The 16,600-nt window shown below is 39.4% G+C and overlaps 1 protein-coding gene across 4 annotated transcripts in view; it reads right to left on the bottom strand.

Annotated features, from left to right (window-relative positions):
* Positions 1–16,600, bottom strand: part of kdm6al (lysine (K)-specific demethylase 6A, like) — a 200,661-nt gene that overhangs the window by 182,712 nt on the left and 1,349 nt on the right. The window lies entirely within an intron of this gene.

Below are 16,600 nucleotides of genomic sequence, written 5' to 3' on the forward strand. Positions count from 1 at the left end.
CAAAGCGCTTTAGTTTAATGGTGTTCATTAGGGATGCACCGATCAGGATTTTTACGATCGAATCCCTCTTATTTTGTTTAAGCTTTAATCAGGAGGTCTGTCATAAACAGTTAAATGTAAGCTCTCTGCTCATGGTCACCGTTGATTGAATTAAAATACTAGCAATGAGAAATACTGTTGGTTAATTAATAAATAAATAAATAAGCATAAAATATTTCTTTTTAAATATCTTAAACAATAAGGACTCCTAATTAAAAGTAGATGAACACAAATTATCCATATTAGGAAATAGCTTACTAAGCTTAATTGATATTAAATGCATCCCACAGTTATTAAACATTATTTCATTTCTCATTATTTATATTCTAGGAATTTATTATAATTTATTTTTTATATTAAATGATTTATTTATAGCTAAGCACATTTTCTGTCTTTACATTTTAGTTGTTTTATTTTTGTTTATCAGTTGTTTCCTTTTAGATCAGTTCCCCCAGTAAAGTGTTGCCATATCTACTGATAATATTGTGTTTTTTGGGGGTTTAAATCAAAACATGAAAACTGGAGTTGACTTTTCTAATGATATCTGGCAACCATGAGCTTAAATGAAGTGAATGTGCTGTCTATTAGAGTTAGTGAAGGAGAGCGGCAGTGTACTGTTTTTTTACAGATTGAACAGTTGCTACTCTTGATTATGATTGGGGAGAAATTATTTAATAAAGCAGTTTGAATTAAACCCACCTTGTAGTGATAGCATTATTATTAATTTACTCCGCCCGATGCCGCCGTGGCAACACGAAAATGTCACAGTCACAGGTTCAGGTCATTCTGCATGATCAATAAAAGATGGCGGTTGTGAAATCGGGAAGTTGGTAGAAGCAGATGACGTACAGTGTTACTCTCGTCATCATAATGGCTTCTCTGCAGTATTTCCACACTTGTTTGGTTGAGTGAGGTGATGAAAAGCAGTGTGAAAGTAACTGTTGCGCAGTGTAGGTGCATTCTGGAGTTGTAGTTTTTATTCCGATTGTATTATACAACTCCGAACAGGTCACTCGCACTGGTGTGACTAAATATTTATTCACACTCGCACAAAGTACTTTTAAGTCACAAATGCGAGTGAAATGGTCGCATTGTAGCGCCCTGTGTGTGTGCATGTATATATAAAATGATTATACATGTATTAGTTTAAAAGTATTTATAAATTTATATTTGTAACAAAAAAAGGTACTGAAAGTTTGCTCCCCCCCCACCCATTCAATTAATCGAAAAATAGGCACCGATTTAACAATTATGAAAATAATCCTTAGTTACAGCCCTAGATTAAATACACTGTTTTATTGCCACTTCCTGCACTGTCCTGCTAATCACAGTAAAAATGTAGTCCATGTGGACATTAGACACCTTAAAAGGATTATATTGAAAACCGCTGTTATGATTGGAGGGCTTTTTTAATCCGTTTACCAGGCAGAATTACCGCATACTGATTACTGCAGAATCACCTATTAAACCACTATACATTACCAACTGTAAAGCTGCTATTATTACACCCTCCCCTACTCTACTTAAAAATGAAATGGTTTCCTGTCTTTTTTTTTTTTTTTGGCTAGTGGTTTTGGACAAGAAAATCTTATACTGTGCTATTTTAAAATGGGAAAAACTGGGAGCAGGGAAAAATCAATATTGTACAAGCCTATTCCATACAAACCCAACTCTGAGTATTGCTATGGTATTTTCTCAATAAACTCACTGAACTTGCTGTGCTGTTTAACCGTTTAATGCAACATTTAAGATGCATTTTCTCAAGCAGTAATAATATGCCTGTGCTATCATAAATAATTTAAGTTCATTAACAACAAACGATACATTTTTAGCTAAACTTCTCACTTTTTAACTTTATCGCCGCGTTCGACTGGAGGTCACAGGTCATAATTACTGACCTCCAACCAGGAAAATGTAACGCGCCCTCACCCTGGAATTCCTACTACTCATAGTTCCTCAGAGTTAAGCAAGTGACGTCAAAAACCAATCAACATAAAGACATATTTGCTTGTTAAATCTATAACAGACTACACAGTTTTGCTGTTTTGCAGAGGAAAATACACATCACTCATCACAGTTAGCTGGTTAGCTTGTTGCATATGGAATCATCAGTGGTTTTCTCCCCCCTCACTCTGAAGCTGGAATGCACAGAGGTTGGAAATTACATAATTTCCAAGTTCTGACTTCCCAATTCCAAGGTAACCTGAATGCAGCATTGTTGTACTTGAAAGAGGAGTTTTTTGTTTTGTTTTTTTTTTTAAAGCTGTACTTTTACTGGAGTTACATTCGTCTCTGCTTTCCTTTCACTTTTTTTTGAGGACGTCATTTGGGATTTGGCCCAACTGTGCTGGTGAAACTTCTATCCATCCATTGTCTGTAATGCTTATCCTAGGGTCACAGAGGAGCCTGGACAGGGTGCCAACCCGTCACAGGGCATAATCGCACACATTCACAAACCCACTCACTCACTCACTATGGACAATTCGGAAATGTCAATCAGCCTACATCACATGACACTGGACTGGGGAAGGAAACCGGAGGAAAACCCAGTAGCATGGGGAGAACATGCAGGTGGAACGTAAATAATAAAAAATAATTGAAGGCATTATGATGTTTATGTTTTTACTTTGCACATTTTTGTACTCAATATTTTTTAGAGCAGCAGCAACTAAATCAATAAAATCGATAATAATCGATTATGAAAATTGTTGTCAACGAATCTCATTATCGATTAGTTGGTCTGTGCACAGTACATTTACTCATTACGTTACTTCTGTTCTGAAAACACGCTTCGGAGAGTAAATACTAAAGTTGTGTCCAAATGACGTACTGTACACTTACACTGTGCACTCTACCATCTAGTGCAGTGTTTCCGCGGACCTCTAGTGGTCAGTTGTGTAACTGCAGGGGGTCCATAGGAAAGTTTTAAAAATGTTTAAATTATATATATACTTTTTGTTACATGTATCAAAATATATTCAAATGAGATCTTGTAAAATTAATCAATTCGGTTATTCACGTGCATTCACAAATCACATTAGTTGAACTGACGATCGTTCATTGATGGATTTATTTTAAATTTATTTACAAATGAAATGATAATTTACAAAAACCTATATGAGTGGTAGACAAGCTCAAGTGTCACACTGATGGATGAAATAAACAAAAGATAATTCAGAGTCAAATTAAATGTCGCACCAACAATAAAATGTCATTGAACCTGGTATTTGTACCAATGGTATTTGAACCAGTCCCTGGGGATTGCTAGGACTGTAGAATTCAGTGCTTTTTTGTGCATCCATAAAAAGTAATGCATAAATACATAAAATTTATATACATATATACACATATACACACACACACACACACACACACACACACATATATATATATATATATATATATATATAAACACGCACACACACTCTCAAAAGTGAGTACACCCCTCACATTTTTGTAAATAATATTTGATTATATCTTTTCATGTGACAACACTGAAGAGATGACACTTTGCTACAATGTAAAGTAGTGAGTGTACAGCTTGTGTAACAGTGTAAATTTGCTGTCCCCTCAAAATATCTCAACACACAGCCATTAATGTCTAAACCGCTGGCAACAAAAGTGAGTACACCCCTAAGTGAAAATGTCCAAATTGGGCCCAAAGTGTCAATATTTTGTGTGGCCACCATTATTTTCCAGCACTGCCTTAACCCTCTTGGGCATGGAGTTCACCAGAGCTTCACAGGTTGCCACTGGAGTCCTCTTCCACTCCTCCATGATGACATCACGGAGCTGGTGGATGTTAGAGACCTTGTGCTCCTCCACCTTCCGTTTGAGGATGCCCCACAGATGCTCAATAGGGTTTAGGTCTGGAGACATGCTTGGCCAGTCCATCACCTTCACCCTCAGCTTCTTTAGCAAGGCAGTGGTCATCTTGAAGGTGTGTTTGGGGTCGTTATCATGCTGGAATACTGCATACTGATCATGCTCTGCTTCAGTATTTCACAGTACATGTAGGCATTCATGGTTCCCTCAATGAATAGACGTACGAGTGCTGCCAGCATTGCTGCAGAGGTTGAAGGGGTGGGGGGTCAGCCCGTCAGTGCTCAGACCATACGACGCACACTGCATCAAATTGGTCTGCATGGCTGTCGTCCCAGAAGGAAGCCTCTTCTAAAGATGATGCACAAGAAAGCCCGCAAACAGTTTGCTGTAGACAAGCAGACTAAGGACATGGATTACTGGAACCAAGATAAACTTATTTGGTTCAGATGGTGTCAAGCGTGTGTGGCGGCAACCAGGTGAGGAGTACAAAGACAAGTGTGTCTTGCCTACAGTCAAGCATGGTGGTGGGAGTGTCATGGTTTGGGGCTGCATGAGTGCTACCGGCACTGGGGAGCTACAGTTCATTGAGGGAACCATGAATGCCAACATGTACTGTGACATGCTGAAGCAGAGCATGATCCCCTCCCTTCGGAAACTGGGCCGCAGGCCAGTATTCCTGCATGATAACGACCCAAACACACCTCCAAGACGACCACTGCCTTGCTAAAGAAGCTGAGGGTGAAGGTGAAGGACTGGACCCTATTGAGCATCTTTGGGGCATCCACAAATGGAAGTTGGAGGAGCACAAGGTCTCTAACATCCACCAGCTCTTGCTAAAGAGCCTTGCTAAAGAAGGGTGAAGGTGAAGGTGCCTTGCTGAAGAAGGGTGAAGGGCTGAGGGTGAAGGTCATGGACTGGCCAAGCATGTCCCCAGACCTAAACCCTATTGAGCATCTGTGGGGCATCCTCAAACGGAAGGTGGAGGAGCACAAGGTCTCTAACATCCACCAGCTCCGTGATGTCGTCATGGAGGAGTGGAAGAGGACTCCACTGGCAACCTGTGAAGCTCTGGTGAACTCCATGCCCAAGAGGGTTAACGCAGTGCTGGAAAATAATGGTGGCCACACGAAATATTGACACTTTGGGCCCTATTTGGACATTTTCTCTTAGGAGTGTACTCACTTTTGTTGCCAGCGGTTTAGACATTAATGGCTGTGTGTTGAGTTATTTTGAGGGGACAGCAAATTTACACTGTTACACAAGCTGTACACGCACTACTTTACATTGTAGCAAAGTGTCATTTCTTCAGTGTTGTCACATGAAAAGATGTCATCAAATATTTACAAAAATGTGAGGGGTGTACTCACTTTTGTGAGATACTGTGTGTGTGTGTGTGTATATATATATATATATATATATATATATATATATATATATATATATATATATATATATATATATATATATACACACACACATACACACACACATACACATACATATACACACACACACACACACATATATACATGTATACATACACACACACACACACACACACACACACACACACACACATATACATGCAAAAAAAAGCACAGAATTAAACTACAGTCCTGAATTAATAATATATTCTGGTGTGTGTATTGAGTTCTTCTCAGTCATATATAATTGGACAAACAGTTGTGTAAAGTTTTAGTCTTAAGTTTCTATTTGTAACACTCATTTTGTGGATTTCATTTTAAATAAATGAGAAAATGGTACTGGAAGCTTGGGCAACCCCCCAATCCGATTAATCTGAAAAAAAATAATAATAATTATAATAATAAATCAGCCAACTAATCGATTATGAAAATAATCTTTGGTTGCAGCCCTAGTATTTTTGTTATTTGCTTTAATGTGAAAAATACAAACATTGTTATCTATTGTTAAATAAATATATCAAAAAACACCAAAAACACTGATTTTCAGGTTCTAGTCACATCCAGTCAGACACATTAAAACATTATAGTCTTAGGTCATTTTTTATACTTGCTCAGAGCTCAGAACATTTGGTGAAGTGGGAACATTTGGTCTTCTTGAAAAGGGTGGTCTGGAGCACAATTCTATTGAACCATGATGCGACTTACATCAGGTGTAGAGGATCAGCACTCAATACTCCGTGCACCAAGTAACCTGACTGGTTCAAACTGTTCAACTGTTTCTACTTTCTACATGGCAAGGAAAAAGTGTTACGAGTGTCATCAGTGTTACTGATATATAAAACCAGACTTTCATAGGACAAATGCTTGCATAATGCAGAAAACGCGAGTCTCATGCCAGCCTCAGGACTGCTAAAAATCCTCTTCCATGTTTATAAGTCCTTGTATGCAGATATTCCTGCACAAGGACATGTCGTGCATAAAAGAAGTGCTGTCCTTCACTGTGTGGCTGTGCTAAAACAACAAAAAAAAAAATCTGCAAACCTGTGTGCACAAAAGTGACGTATGGTGCTGCGCAGTTGATGTATAGTGTGTTAGGAATTCTGCAATGTGAAATAGAAATGCAGTGATTGTTTCCTCCCTCATACAATCCCAGAATCGTTTCTGGTTGCACACTCAACAACTCAGAACAAGTGTGAAAATGCCCTTAATGTAACACCTCATTACAATCACAATATTTTTATCAATTTTATCAGAGCTCTATGTCCATATCGTTCAGCCTGGAGCAGACTTTATAGAAAGAAAAAGAAAAAAAAAAAAAAAAAAAAAACCACAAACAGGAATAATCCAAATAAAACAAAACTATATCAATAAATTGAAGAATAACTAAATGGACATTTGTTAGCACTGAACACAGAAACACAAGAGTTTAAATATACAAACTAATCAAAGAGAAACTCAAATCATACGCGTCACACAAAGTAGACAACCAATGAAAGGACACGGGTGGAGACAACATGACTAAACAAAAATACTAGGGCTGCAGCTAACGATTATTTTGGTAATCGACTAATCTGTCCATTACTTCTTTGATTAATCGATTAGTTGGATTAAAAGGCCCTTTTTTGTTTTCTTTATTTTTTTTGTTTTTAGGGGAAAAAAAACATTATTTCACATGGTCCATTATTGTCCTTCAAACATTGTGCAAATTGAAGGCTATGAAAAAGGTATTAAATGTATCCGTGTAGGCTATATTATACATTGTGCAAAGGGTTTAAAAAAAAAATATTAACATTATATTTTGAAAACAAAAAAAAACCAACTGATTGTCTACAAGCTTTAAAGCAGACGTTAAATCACTATTAAAAATACTAAAAAAGAAAAACACAAGCACTAAAAGTGTTAACTGGTGAGAGGTTGAATATTCTGCAGTAACACACACATTCACTCATCTGAACACAGTGACGTTACTTTATTCTGTAAATGTAGGACACGATTATATTTCTATACAATTACATGCTATAACTCCATTACAGTTACTGCCCTCATAAACAATTACTTTTGTTTCTAAATAAAGCATCAAACAACATATTTGATCAAAATGATTATTTTAGTCAGAGTTATTGTGCTTCCTTTCTATCGCGTGCTGTTTGATTGACGCGCATGCTCGGACTCGCGCTCATTCAGTGAAGTCTTTATGTAAAATGGAAATACTGCGTGAATTTTTAACATTTACAGATAAGGATATAAAGGTAAAAACGCAGTCTCATGTTTTGGATGACCTGGATCGTGCACTTTTCCCTCACTCTGTGACCTCCACTGTTTTTCAGATGTTTTATTCATAGAAATGCGTTTTTCACCCTTATGAAATGACGTCACTGTGAATAAACCCCGTCACTGACGTCACTTCACAAACCCAACTAATCGATAATGAAATTCGTTATCAATTTTATCAATTAGTTGTTGCAACCCAAAAAAAAATAGAGGGCTCCTGCACACAGCACGAGAGGGAGAGACCTGACACACCAACATTTTAGCCATTCACTGTGCTTCTGTTCTCTCCTCTGCTCTAGGGCAGTCACATTAAACTTTGAATATTCGTTGAATTTAAGACTTTAAAAAAAGCACAGTAAACATTCAAACACTGTGCATTCGAATTTAAGATGTGTAGCAAGCATGAGCACCGATTATAATTTAAAAAAAAAAAAAAACATACTGTTGAAAAACATGACAATACTTAAAATGACGATATCATCATTAATCGCAATTATTTCTGAGACTATATATCATCCAATAAAATTTATCGTGACAGGCCTAGACAGAAGGCCAAAATGTAGACAAAAAGATGCGTTTTCAAAATTGATCAGAATTAATCTAGACATAGCCTATGACACCATTAATTAATTAATTTGATTTAATTGATTGATTTGTGTATGTTGGTTGATGTTACATGTTTTTGAAGGAATTGTATTCAACACGTAATACCAAAGCATTTTACTTCAGGGTCCTGCAAGCTGCATACAGGAAAACAAGTTATGCCATAAAAATACTTTATATAAAAAAAATTAAAACTAAAAAAAAAAAGCAACCCTCACAAAAAAACTGATGAAACTTAAGGACTTCAGAAACACAGCAGCAGCATCTGCAACAACTTTGCAAGACGTTATGCATTAATACAAACACAACAGTTTTCTTTATACTTTTACTGTAGTAGAAACAAAATTTTTAAAATCCCCAGTTTTCTCACGTATAGCCGACAGATAAACCTCCCAACACTACCTAGACTCTAAGGCCCCACCTGGCATTAACATGAGTCCTGAGTGTTCAGGTCACACATTCTGAATGCGCGTGATCTCCGCTCCCTCAGACGTCACTGTCTTAAAAACTGTCATGTAATGGATATCCTGACATGGGATCACAGATGCAAGTTAAGGCTTTATTAAGCAAAGCAGAAGCCATACATCAACACTGTCCAGAAGCGCCGCCCACTTCTCTGGGCTCGGTCTCATCTGAGATGGACAGTAGCACAGTGGAATCGTGTTTTGTGGTCCGACGAGTCAACATTTCAAATAGTTTTTGTAGAAAACAGTCGTCGTGTTCTACGGGCCAAAGAGGAAAAGGACCATCCAAGCTGTTATCAGCGTCAGGTCCGAAAGCCAGTGTCTGTCATGGTATGGGGCTGTGTCAGTGCCCATGGTATGGGTAATTTGCACATCTGTCAGAGCACCATTAATAGATATTTACACATTTTGGAGCAACATTTGTTGCCATCCAGAGCAGGACAACGCCAAACCACATTCTGTCCAGATAACAAGCGCATGGTTTCGTAAGCAGAGAGTTCAGGTGCTAGCATGGCCTGCCTGCAATCCTTCCCCGTCTCCACTTGAGAATGTGTGGCGCATTATGAAGCGCAAAATAAGGCAACGAAGGCCCCATACAGCTGAAGAATAGCATAATGGATGAATGGGGGAAAATTCCACTCGCTACACTTAACCAACTGGTGTCTTCAGTGCCCAAACACTTAAGTGTTATTAAAAGAAAATTTGATGTTACACAGTGGTAAACTGTCGACAGTCCCAACTTTTTTGGAGTGTGTTGCAGTCATCAGATTTGAAATGAGTGTATATTTTCACAAATAAATTACACTCACAAAGTAAAACATCAAAGAATTTTTTCTTCAACATGAAATGAATTTTCACTAGCCTACTGGCAGAGAGCTCATTAATTACTAATTACATATTACATGAACCTTCGTTGCACCTCGGGATACACCGATACTAAATTTCTCAGCCGATACCGATAGCCAATTATTCAGTGATACCGATAGTTTGGTGGTTCTGTCTTCTTTTAAATTAATAATAATTCATTCCACAATTCTGAAGGAAATGCAAATAAAAACTTTATTCTCTCCATTTCAACAAGTTGTTTCACAGTAACTGGTCTCAAACACATTACTCTAATTAACATTAACACATGAACTAAATTCTGAAGATTAAAGTAAGATTTCTTAACTTACTGAATGTTATTAATTCATATTAACATTGACTGATTTCTAAAAAACCTCCTGTTAGGCTTTGTCACGTTAAGCACTTAATGGAGATTAAGACAGATGCAAATGCAAGTAAAAGCTTTATTAGAGTAGAGACAGGAAAACAAATCCAAAACGTGAGACAACAGCGTGGTCAAAAACAGGCAATGGGTCAGGCGATCGGCAAACGGGCATAAACAAGGCTAAACAGAATCAAAGAACGAGGGCGAGAACAAGATCCAAACTATAACACATGAAAGGAGGAACAAATGCTTGGTATACTGAAATCTCATGTAATACTTCGAAGTACAAAGAGACACGAGGGGTTTAAATGACAAACATAATCAAGGGTGAAACAAAACAGCTGAAACTAATGATACATACAGGAAACAACCAATGTTGTTTCAACTATCGGCCGATAGCGTGAAAAAGTGCGTTTATCTGTGCATCTCTAATACACACAATATTTATATTCACACACACACAATATTTATAGTACACTGAAGAGATGACACTTTGCTACAATGTAAAGTAGTGAGTGTACAGCTTGCGTAACAGTGTAAATTTGCTGTCCCCTCAAAATAACTCAACACACAGCCATTAATGTCTAAACCGCTGGCAACAAAAGTGAGTACACCCCTAAGTGAAAAGGTCCAAATTGGGCCCAATTAGCCATTTTCCCTCCCCGGTGTCATGTGACTTGTTAGTGTTACAAGGTCTCAGGTGTGAATGGGGAGCAGGTGTGTTAAATTTGGTGTCATCGCTCTCACACTCCCTCATACTGGTCACTGGGAGTTCAACATGGCACCTCATGGCAAAGAACTCTCTGAGGATCTGAAAAAAAGAATTGTTGCTCTACATAAAGATGGCCTAGGCTATAAGAAGATTGCCAAGACCCTGACACTGAGCTGCAGCACGGTGGCCAAGACCATACAGCGGTTTAACAGGACAGGTTCCACTCAGAACAGGCCTCGCCATGGTTGACCAAAGAAGTTGAGTGCACCTGCTCAGCGTCATATCCAGAGGTTGTGTTTGGGAAATAGACGTATGAGTGCTGCCAGCATTGCTGCAGAGGTTGAAGGGGGGGGGGGGGGGGTCAGCCTGTCAGTGCTCAGACCATACGACGCATGCTGCATCAAATTGGTCTGCATGGCTGTCATCCCAGAAGGAAGCCTCTTCTAAAGATGATGCACAAGAAAGCCTGCAAACAGTTTCCTGAAGACAAGCAGACTAAGGACATGGATTACTGGAACCATGTCCTGTGGTCTGATGAGACCAAGATAAACTTATTTGTTCAGATGGTGTCAAGCGTGTGTGGCGGCAACCAGGTGAGGAGTACAAAGACAAGTGTGTCTTGCCTACAGTCAAGCATGGTGGTGGGAGTGTCATGGTCTGGGGCTGCATGAGTGCTGCCGGCACTGGGGAGCTACAGTTCATTGAGGGAACCATGAATGCCAACATGTACTCTGACATACCGAAGCAGAGCGTGATCCCCTCCCTTCGGAGACTGGGCCGCAGGGCAGTATTCCAGCATTATAACACTGCAATGTGGGGTCGTTATCAACTACCTCCTAATGGTCCACCGTGCATCGCCATCCAGCCCGTGTCCTGTCAGCTAAATGTAGCCTAATGTCACAAATAATTATTCAAATGTTCATGCTTTTAATAAATCTTTTTGTCCTGCTACCATCACAGTGAATTTAAACTAATGCTTGCATTCAGAGTATAAGGTGTGTGTGTGCGCGTGCGTCTGTGTGCATGCGTGTGTGCATGCGTGTGTGCATGCGTGTGTGCATGCGTGTGTGTGCACGCGTTTAGGAGTGCACCTCCACTCATTGTCAGGCAGTGTTTGATAACTAAAATACGCCCCCTTCCTCCTCTCTCTCTCTCTCTCTCTCTCTCTCTCTCTCTCTCTCTCTCTTTGCCAGTATCAGCCAGAGGAGGATGTCCTCCAGGAGAGTTTTTTAACTTTTTTTTTTTTTTCCACACCATGGTATCGACTTTGGTATCGAGTATCGTGTACTTTTGGTGGTATCGGTACCAACTACTAGATTTTTGGTATCGTGACATCCCTACCCCAAACACACCTCCAAGACGACCAATGCCTTGCTAAAGAAGCTGAGGGTGAAGGTGATGGACTGGCCAAGCATGTCCCCAGACCTAAACCCTATTGAGCATCTGTGGGGCATCCTCAAACGGAAGGTGGAGGAGCACAAGGTCTCTAACATCCACCAGCTCCGTGATGTCGTCATGGAGGAGTGGAAGAGGACTCCACTGGCAACCTGTGAAGCTCTGGTGAACTCCATGCCCAAGAGGGTTAACGCAGTGCTGGAAAATAATGGTGGCCGCACAAAATATTGACACTTTGGGCCCAATTTGGACATTTTCACTTAGGGGTGTACTCACTTTTGTTACCAGCGGTTTAGACATTAATGGCTGTGTGTTGAGTTATTTTGAGGGGACAGCAAATTTACACTGTTACACAAGCTGTACACGCACTACTTTACATTGTAGCAAAGTGTCATTTCTTCAGTGTTGTCACATGAAAAGTTATAATCAAATATTTACAAAAATGTGAGGGGTGTACTCACTTTTGAGAGATACTATAGATAGATAGATAGATAGAGTATTTATGTATTACTTTTTATGGGTGCACAAAAAGCACGGAATTAAACTACAGTCCTAAATTATTTATAAAAACTCACTTGCACCTTGTGGTATGTTACTCACTGCCTTTTAGGAATATTATTTTACTTGTATTTACTTTTGATCACAATGTTTTAATTAGACATTACAGATCATACTCGCGCTACACTTTGTATCAGCGCGTCTACACTGCGTGTGATCAGCAACGCGGCCTCATTACTAACATCACTTCCGATATAATAAACGACAGAAGTTACACTGCAAGCGCGCAAATACAGCATATAATGACAATCTAAAATTAAACTAAACCTTTTAAGCAGCTTGCACCAGTTTCCCCTGCCCCTTACACACAGTGGAGCATTTTGAATATAAACATAACTCCTCATGCATCAGTTTGATTCCCACGGTGTTTAAAATGCACCCCTGACCTAGAGGACTTTCTTCCTCAGTCACGTGACGTTTTCGCCTCCGTCTGATGGAGACTGAGGTCATGTTGGGAATAAAAGGCAACGCTGACAAACAGTAAACTGAAGAAAGTCATTGCCCGTGACTCTGGGTGTCTGCCAATGCTAGCGTGCGTATGACATCACGCGCCATTGCCTAGGAAGCAGTTTATACTTTCTGGTTAGTAAGAAAAAATATATTTGAGATGATATTACCTTTCTAAAATCCACACTCTAGACGATAGAGTACGCAGTGCATAGTGTACTTACACTATGTACTGCATACTCTACCATCTTGTACAGTACTTCATTTGAGACACAACTTTAGTATTTACTCTCCAAAGCGTGTTTTCGGAACAGAAGTAACGTAATGAGTAAACACGCACGGTGCCGCGTGCAGATCAACTAATCCATAATGAGATTTGTTGACAACGATTTTCATAAATTATTATCGATTTTATCAATTAGTTGTTGAAGCTCTAATATACACACACACGTTAGGGATGTCAGAAGAACCGATACTTCGGTACCAAGTCGGTACCAACATTCTTAAAACGTGAGGGTACTTGTTTTTCTGCAGTTGCGTAGGTACCACTAGTAATGAAGTAACCAAGGTAGCAATTATTCCGGAACTGATGGGGGCAGCAAATACGCGCATGTGCTTTAGTCGGTCCACAAGTGGTAAAGAAGAATGCCTACAAGCACGCGGGAAAAACTACAGTTTGCAAACGATGCTATCGTTCATTTCAAACAAAGCGAGGAAACACCTGGAATTTGGCGAAGCACCTGAAAGACAATCCTATATTTTATTTGTTTGAGGCAGCTGCATTGTAGCCGTGAAACCAGCTAACATTATGCTCCATGTAATGTTAGCGATAGCCAGTTATTTGTTAACGACGTTAACGCATTGCAGTGTTATAAACTACCACCGAATGTTCCACCATGCATCGCCATTCAGCCCGTGTCCTGTCAGCAAACTGTAGCCTAATGTCACTAATAATTATTCACATGTTCATGCTTTTAATAAATCGTTTTGGCCTGCCACCATATCAGTGAATTTAAACTAATACTTGCATTCAGATTATAAGGGTTGTGTGTGTGCGCACGCGCACGCACGTACACACACACACACACACACACACTTGTTTAGGAGTGCACCTTAGCACTTGTAGCTTCCACAGTTTTATTACTTTATTTAACTAAAATATCCCTGCCTCTCTCTGCCAGAGGACGATGTCCTCCTGGAAAGTTTTTAAACTGTAATTTTATTTTATTTTTTTATTTTTTTTTAAATACCACACCATGGTATCGGGTATTGTGTACTTTTGGTGGTATCGTGACATCCCTACATTATATGCTGTAGCATTAGATTTTTCTTCTTCATTGCAACCAAGGGGCTGAAACATGTTCCAGCATGACAATGCCCCTGTGCACAAAGCGACAGCCATGAAGACATGGTTTGCCAAATTGACGTGAAAGAACTTGAATTATTGTCCCACTCTTGCTCTTCTTCGTTTTAAGCTCTCTTCTTGGAGATAGTCATTAATAGAAGTTATTTTCTTCATGACTACTCTCCTTTCACAACTATTCACTGTCGCTGCTACTTTTTTTTATCTGCATTCTTCATAGAAAGTAGAGTATATTGTAAATATGTAAAAGTTTAGCTTGTGGTGCCATGCCCAAAGACAATTTCTTTCTCTAGGGAATCAACTGTAATGTATTATTCTCTACTGAGAACACTTTATTTTATTCAAGTTTATTATATTCTAGGTAAGATTCTTCCAATTATATGCCACTGATTATGATGAATAAATTAATGTGCAAATTAGTCTATCACATCGTCTAGCAACTTTATGAGTGTGCTTTAGCTAATTTCCTCTGAAAAGAGTTGGGAATACTGTGTTAAATACACTACAGGGTGTCTCAAAAGTCTCCATACATAGGGGAAATTAACACTTTTTAGCTAGATGTCTTCCAAAATTTTTCATACTTAGTGCACATTATATCAGTCCATACAGGGTTTCATAGCAGTTCTTTATAATTGCTGTGGTCAAAAATGCATGTGCGATGTGATTTACAGAGTTGGTGCTTTTTATTGTGAAAAACTATTTGAATTAGCGAAATTGCAGTTGCATGAAATTGTTTTGCACCGTCTTTCGCAGTGATGTTTGTTGGTAAATGAGACCTTTTAGCAGTACTCACGTTTGATGTACGCAGATCGAATTGGGTTTTGGCTGAATGCGCATTGATGACGTCAAATGGCACTATTGTGATGACGTCACGTAGCGCGTGTTGGCCCTAATTTGCAGAAAACCTGCAGTAAGTTTGACAAATTGGAAGCTCCTGCGAATATTGCGGAGTTTCCTTTGCGTTAAATTCTGCGACTACAAAATCCTGGAGGGACCATTTATCGTCCGTCCGTCCCCCAGATAGCCTTTGACAAAAGAATAAATTATTGAAATCATTCTCATGGCTGGATCGGGAATCTATCGCAATGTTGCGATGGATTTTAACAGGAAACGTGGCAAGCACATCACACACATGACACTGTTGCCAAACTTTAACAAATTCAAAAAGACTGGAAGTGTTGCAGTCCAACCGAGAAGTGGACGTGCACAAACATCCGGCCGACGTGGTGCTGGCGAACATAGTCCCCTATGTTTGGAGACCTTTGGGACACCTTGTAGCAAATAAACATTGCTTTCAGAAGTAATCTATACAAGAGATGATACAGTTTAAAAATCATGTTTGTATTACACTGTTCAATGAAATTCACTGGAGTTGCTCCTTCACAACAGTGACCATATTTTCAAGAAACTCACAACGCAGCCTGAGCAAATTATAAACAACGGAAAATTCTGTTCACAACACATTCACGGTGCCACCTGTAGTATTGTAATGATGATGCACACTTGATAACATGAGCAGTTTGATAAACCAGACAGGTTTGTGTTTACAAAGCATCAGGCATCATTGTGAACCGGATTTCTCGACATAAAGTCCTAATAAAACTCCAGTGCGACATTAATATGAGGCTCTGACTTGCTAAAAGTATTCTTTACCTACTCTGTAGTGTGTAATGCATACTACATGTTGATACCTCGCTGCATATCTCAGGGTGACGGTCTCACAAATAAGTCGGGTTCGAGACTAAAAGGAAACCACTGTAATAAATATTAAACAATGTATGTCACAGGATACGTGCTTGTTTTGGTTGGGGCATGCATGCAAACTGGGAGTGTTATTCGGTTCACCTGCTATAATCCAGTCCTTACTCCTCCCTGCCCCGCCATCTTGAACCGACCCAAGCTGCCATTACTACTAAACACAAATCAGTGTCTCTTTCCAAACCTGCCTTCAGAGATGTGTGCACAGAGCTGTACCCCACACACACCCACTAATGCAAAACCACCATCAACGTGTTAGGACATGATGCACAGTTTTAGTCCATCCACTCCAGGACTTTCTGACTGCGACAAACATTTCGCAAGAAACCGAGAGGCAGAGCACAGGGACATGACATCTGATAAACGCGCACTGCGCACTGCATGTGGTGACTTGTGAACCCTGAAACTAACAATCCTGAACACTACTTATCTGCAACCATCGAGCCTGGTTACGTTAAGTGGTTATACCCCAAGCGGAATCGGTAGCAGTTGGCTACGCTAACGTTAGTTAACTGTCTAACGCAGAACAAG

The sequence above is a fragment of the Ictalurus furcatus genome, chromosome 12, assembly GCF_023375685.1.
Source record: "Ictalurus furcatus strain D&B chromosome 12, Billie_1.0, whole genome shotgun sequence".
NCBI classification, from domain to species: domain Eukaryota; kingdom Metazoa; phylum Chordata; class Actinopteri; order Siluriformes; family Ictaluridae; genus Ictalurus; species Ictalurus furcatus.